Below are 5,779 nucleotides of genomic sequence, written 5' to 3' on the forward strand. Positions count from 1 at the left end.
CGCATGGTTTTGTATCTCATCCGCGCCATTATTGCATTTACCGTTTGATGTGTCGATTCCTTCCTGAAATTTTACCAGATGTCTTGGGCCTCGCTCCAATCCGAAGCCACGGTGGATGAATTTTGCATTGCTCGCTGATCTCTCCTCAAATCAGCAAGGAAAAATTGGTGCACGGAAGTGTTGCGAGTGTAAGATGTGAATAACGTGAAGGATCAAGAAAGTGCACAATGACGCACCGGTAAAGCGAGTATCTGTCCACAGATAATAACTGACCTGCTGAGTGTTGCCAGCAGTTTCTGGATTTATTTTTGAGCTTTCACTATAGCCGTTTTCCTGACAACTTGAAACTTTACTCAAGGGCGCAGCTTCAAGCACAACTTTCTTGAGCTCTACTCACACACAATATCGCTCTTTACTTTCCGACACACTCGCTTTAAAATCTGACTTATCCGCACACAGCTTCCTGCGCCACGAAAATTTAAAACACCTTTCGCTCTTGGCCTGCAATCGCTCCTTTTTCGCCACAGGCGCTCTTTACCTTTATCCTCTACTCGATTCAATCCCATGTTTAAACAGAACTATTTAGATCAAGGCGGATTACTTCCGATCTTCCTGGGCCGCCCCAACTTGCCAAATGTGCACCTCTCAACCGCCACTCGCAGCTCTGTAGCGCTGCCCGTCGGTCACGCAACTCAACTGCTGAAAGAAAAAATCCAAAAAGCATCAAAACAAAATCCAGTTCTTCAGTTACCATCACCTGGATCACAAAATTCGACAAGTAAATTTCGTGAACAATCGGGCGGCTGTCTTTCCAGAGGCCAGCCCTGCTTTCATCGTGTTTGTCTGTCGAGCGGTCACGCAGATCGAAATGTGTCGACTGGTTTCAAGGCTCAAATGAACATTGGTGCGAATCGGACATCTGCCCAATAGAAACAGTGGTCGCAGCAGAACAAATTTAAACGCGTGAGATCATGAAATTGAATGCTGGAGTCGGCAATGCCGCAGGATAGTTTCCATGAAGTGGAAGGAAGAAAGGAAAGGCGGCATATTGGCTGTGGAAGGAAGAAAAAGTGGGGAAAACAGGCCAGTTTGAACTGTGGAGCATCAAGTGCAGGCATGTGAGAGTGCTGGATTTGAAGGAATGGTTAGGTTTTTGCCAGCAACAAAAAATATTTCTTTTTTGTGCAAAAGATTGATGTCTTGCTGCATTCTATTAGTGTATGTGGTAGAGAACAAAAGAGGTAATCGAAACTATACTGCAGCTCGTATTCAAACCGAACAAACTGCGACCTCAACGCAGAGAATGGACGAGGACACGATCAAGGCGAAGCGCATCAGGTGGGGCAGTCATGCCCGAACAACAGCAATGATGCTTGGAAAAGAAGGTTGTTTGGTGATGAGGAAAAAATAGCAAGCACTTTACACGCTGGCAGCGGTGGGATTCGAACCCACGCCCCCGAAGAGACTGGAGCCTTAATCCAGCGCCTTAGACCGCTCGGCCACGCTACCACCTGTCAAAGTTCTGCCTTCAGAATCTGATATCTGGTGATTGAAATGTGGTTTTCTTGCATTTTGACATTTGAGTCGTGGATTTTCCATTGAACGAATCAAATAAATGGGCTTTCTGAGCAATATTAATGCGACGAGGTGGCCGAGTGTTTGAGGTGAAGGATTCCTAATCCATTGTGCTCTGCACGCATGGTTTTGTATCTCATCCGCGCCATTATTGCATTTACCGTTTGATGTGTCGCTTCCTTCCTGAAATTCAACCAGATGTCTTGGGCCTCGCTCCAATCCGAAGCCACGGTGGATGAATTTTGCATTGCTCGCTGATCTCTGCTCAAATCAGCAAGGACAAATTGGTGCACGGAAGTGTTGCGAGTGTAAGATGTGAATAACGTGAAGGATCAAGAAAGTGCACAATTACGCCCCGGTGAAGCGAGTATCTGTCCACAGATAATACCTGACCTGCTGAGTGTTGCCAGCAGTTTCTGGATTTATTTTTGAGCTTTCACTATAGCCGTTTTCCTGACAACTTGAAACTTTACTCAAGGGCGCAGCTTCAAGCACAACTTTCTTGAGCTCTACTCACACACAACATCGCTCTTTACTTTCCGACACACTCGCTTTAAAATCTGACTTATCCGCACACAGCTTCCTGCGCCACGAAAATTTGAAACACCTTTCGCTCTTGGCCTGCAATCGCTCCTTTTTCGCCACAGGCGCTCTTTACATTTATCCTCTACTCGATTCAATCCCATGTTTAAACAGAACTATTTAGATCAAGGCGGAATACTTCCGATCTTCCTGGGCCGCCCCAACTTGCCAAATGTGCACCTCTCAACCGCCACTCGCAGCTCTGTAGCGCTGCCCGTCGGTCACGCAACTCAACTGCTGAAAGAAAAAATCCAAAAAGCTTCAAAACAAAATCCAGTTCTTCAGTTACCATCACCTGGATCACAAGATTCGACAAGTAAAATTCGTGAACAACCGGGCGGCTGTCTTTCCAGAGGCCAGCCCTGCTTTCATCGTGTTTGTCTGTCGAGCGGTCACGCAGATCGAAATGTATCGACTGGTTTCAAGGCGCAAATGAACATTGGTGCGAATCGGACATCTGCCCAATAGAAACAGTGGTCACAGCAGAACAAATTTAAACGCGTGAGATCATGAAAGTGAATGCTGGAGTCGGCAATGCCGCAGGAAAGTTTCCATGAAGTGGAAGGAAGAAAGGAAAGGCGGCATATTGGCTGTGGAAGGAAGAAAAAGTGGGGAAAACAGGCCAGTTTGAACTGTGGAGCATCAAGTACAGGCATGTGAGAGTGCTGGATTTGAAGGAATGGTTAGGTTTTTGCCAGCAACAAAAAATATTTCTTTTTTGTGCAAAAGATTGATTTCTTGCTGCATTCTATTTGTGTATGTGGTAGAGAACAAAAGAGGTAATCGAAACTATACTGTAGCTCGTATTCAAACTGAACAAACTGCGACCTCAACGCAGAGCATGGACGAGGATACGATCAAGGCGAAGCGCATCAGGTGGGGCAGTCATGCCCGTACAACAGCAATGTCGCGCCCGGTGCTGCTTGGAAAAGAAGGATGTTTGGTGATGAGGAAAAAATAGCAAGCACTTTACACGCTGGCAGCGGTGGGATTCGAACCCACGCCCCCGAAGAGACTGGAGCCTTAATCCAGCGCCTTAGACCGCTCGGCCACGCTACCACCTGTCAAAGCTCTCCCTTCAGAATCTGATATCTGGTGATTGAAATGTGGTTTTCTTGCATTTTGACCTTTGAGTCGTGGATTTTCCATTGAACGAATCAAATAAATGGGCTTTCTGAGCAATATTAATGCGACGAGGTGGCCGAGTGTTTGAGGTGAAGGATTCCTAATCCATTGTGCTCTGCACGCATGGTTTTGTATCTCATCCGCGCCATTATTGCATTTACCGTTTGATGTGTCGCTTCCTTCCTGAAATTCAACCAGATGTCTTGGGCCTCGCTCCAATCCGAAGCCACGGTGGATGAATTTTGCATTGCTCGCTGATCTCTGCTCAAATCAGCAAGGACAAATTGGTGCACGGAAGTGTTGCGAGTGTAAGATGTGAATAACGTGAAGGATCAAGAAAGTGCACAATGACGCCCCGGGAAAGCGAGTATCTATCCACAGATAATACCTGACCTGCTGAGTGTTGCCAGCAGTTTCTGGATTTATTTTTGAGCTTTCACTATAGCCGTTTTCCTGACAACTTGAAACTTTACTCAAGGGCGCAGCTTCAAGCACAACTTTCTTGAGCTCTACTCACACACAACATCGCTCTTTACTTTCCGACACACTCGCTTTAAAATCTGGCTTATCCGCACACAGCTTCCTGCGCCACGAAAATTTGAAACACCTTTCGCTCTTGGCCTGCAATCGCTCCTTTTTCGCCACAGGCGCTCTTTACATTCATCGTCTACTCGATTCAATCCCATGTGTAAACAGAACTATTAAGATCAAGGCGGAATACTTCCGATCTTCCTGGGCCGCCCCAACTTGCCAAATGTGCACCTCTCAACCGCCACTCGCAGCTTTGTCGCGCTGCCCGTCGGTCACGCAACTCAACTGCTGAAAGAAAAAATCCAAAAAGCATCAAAACAAAGTCCAGTTCTTCAGTTACCATCACCTGGATCACAAGATTCGACAAGTAAAATTCGTGAACAATCGGTCGGCTATCTTTCCAGAGGCCAGCCCTGCTTTCATTGTGTTTGTCTGTCGAGCGATCACGCAGATCGAAATGTGTCGACTGGTTTCAAGGCGCAAATGGACATTGGTGCGAATCGGACATCTGCCCGATAGAAACAGTGGTCACAGCAGAACAAATTTAAACGCGTGAGGTCATGAAAGTGAATGCTGGAGTCGGCAATGCCGCAGGATAGTTTCCATGAAGTGGAAGGAAGAAAGGAAAGGCGGCATATTGGCTGTGGAAGGAAGAAAAAGTGGGGAAAACAGGCCAGTGTGAACTGTGGAGCATCAAGTACAGGCATGTGAGAGTGCTGGATTTGAAGGAATGGTTCGGTTTTTGCCAGCAACAAAAAATATTTATTTTTTGTGCAAAAGATTGATTTCTTGCTGCATTCTATTAGTGTATGTGGTAGAGAACAAAAGAGGTAATCGAAACTATACTGCAGCTCGTATTCAAACCGAACAAACTGCGACCTCAACGCAGAGCATGGACGAGGATACGATCAAGGCGAAGCGCATCAGGTGGAGCAGTCATGCCCGAACAACAGCAATGTCGCGCCCGGTGCTGCTTGGAAAAGAAGGATGTTTGGTGATGAGGAAAGAATAGCAACCCCTAACACGCTGGCAGCGGTGGGATTCGAACCCTCGCCCCCGAAGAGACTGGAGCTTTAATCCAGCGCCTTAGACCGCTCGGCCACGCTACCACCTGTCAAAGCTCTGCCTTCAGAATCTGATATCTGGTGATTGAAATGTGGTTTTCTTGCATTTTGACCTTTGAGTCGAGGATTTTCCATTGAACGAATCAAATAAATGGGCTTTCTGAGCAATATTCATGCGACGAGGTGGCCGAGTGTTTGAGGTGATGGATTCCTAATCCATTGTGCTCTGCACGCATGGTTTTGTATCTCATCCGCGCCATTATTGCATTTACCGTTTGATGTGTCGCTTCCTTCCTGAAATTCAACCAGATGTCTTGGGCCTCGCTCCAATCCGAAGCCACGGTGGATGAATTTTGCATTGCTCGCTGATCTCTGCTCAAATCAGCAAGGAAAAATTGTTGCACGGAGGTGTTGCGAGTGTAAGATGTGAATAACGTGAAGGATCAAGAAAGTGCACAATGACGCCCCGGTAAAGCGAGTATCTGTCCACAGATAATACCTGACCTGCTGAGTGTTGCCAGCAGTTTCTGGATTTATTTTTGAGCTTTTACTATAGCCGTTTTCCTGACAACTTGAAACTTTACTCAAGGGCGCAGCTTCAAGCACAACTTTCTTGAGCTCTACTCACACACAACATCGCTCTTTACTTTCCGACACACTCGCTTTAAAATCTGGCTTATCCGCACACAGCTTCCTGCGCCACGAAAATTTGAAACACCTTTCGCTCTTGGCCTGCAATCGCTCCTTTTTCGCCACAGGCGCTCTTTACATTTATCCTCTACTCGATTCAATCCCATGTTTAAACGGAACTATTAAGATCAAGGCGGAATACTTCCGATCTTCCTGGGCAGCCCCAACTTACCAAATGTGCACCCCTCAACCGCCAATCGCAGCTCTGGAGC

The 5,779-nt window shown here is 46.7% G+C and overlaps 3 non-coding genes across 3 annotated transcripts; all 3 read right to left on the reverse strand.

Annotated features, from left to right (window-relative positions):
* Positions 1–1,427: 1,427 nt before the first annotated feature.
* On the reverse strand, positions 1,428–1,509 carry trnal-aag (transfer RNA leucine (anticodon AAG)). Its single transcript has one exon. It is a non-coding gene; the product is annotated as a tRNA-Leu (tRNA).
* A 1,625-nt stretch (positions 1,510–3,134) lies between these two features.
* trnal-aag (transfer RNA leucine (anticodon AAG)) lies at positions 3,135–3,216 on the reverse strand. Its single transcript has one exon. It is a non-coding gene; the product is annotated as a tRNA-Leu (tRNA).
* A 1,624-nt stretch (positions 3,217–4,840) lies between these two features.
* trnaf-aaa (transfer RNA phenylalanine (anticodon AAA)) lies at positions 4,841–4,922 on the reverse strand. Its single transcript has one exon. It is a non-coding gene; the product is annotated as a tRNA-Phe (tRNA).
* Positions 4,923–5,779: the final 857 nt, after the last annotated feature.

This window comes from Heptranchias perlo, chromosome 35 (assembly GCF_035084215.1).
Source record: "Heptranchias perlo isolate sHepPer1 chromosome 35, sHepPer1.hap1, whole genome shotgun sequence".
Lineage (NCBI taxonomy): Eukaryota > Metazoa > Chordata > Chondrichthyes > Hexanchiformes > Hexanchidae > Heptranchias > Heptranchias perlo.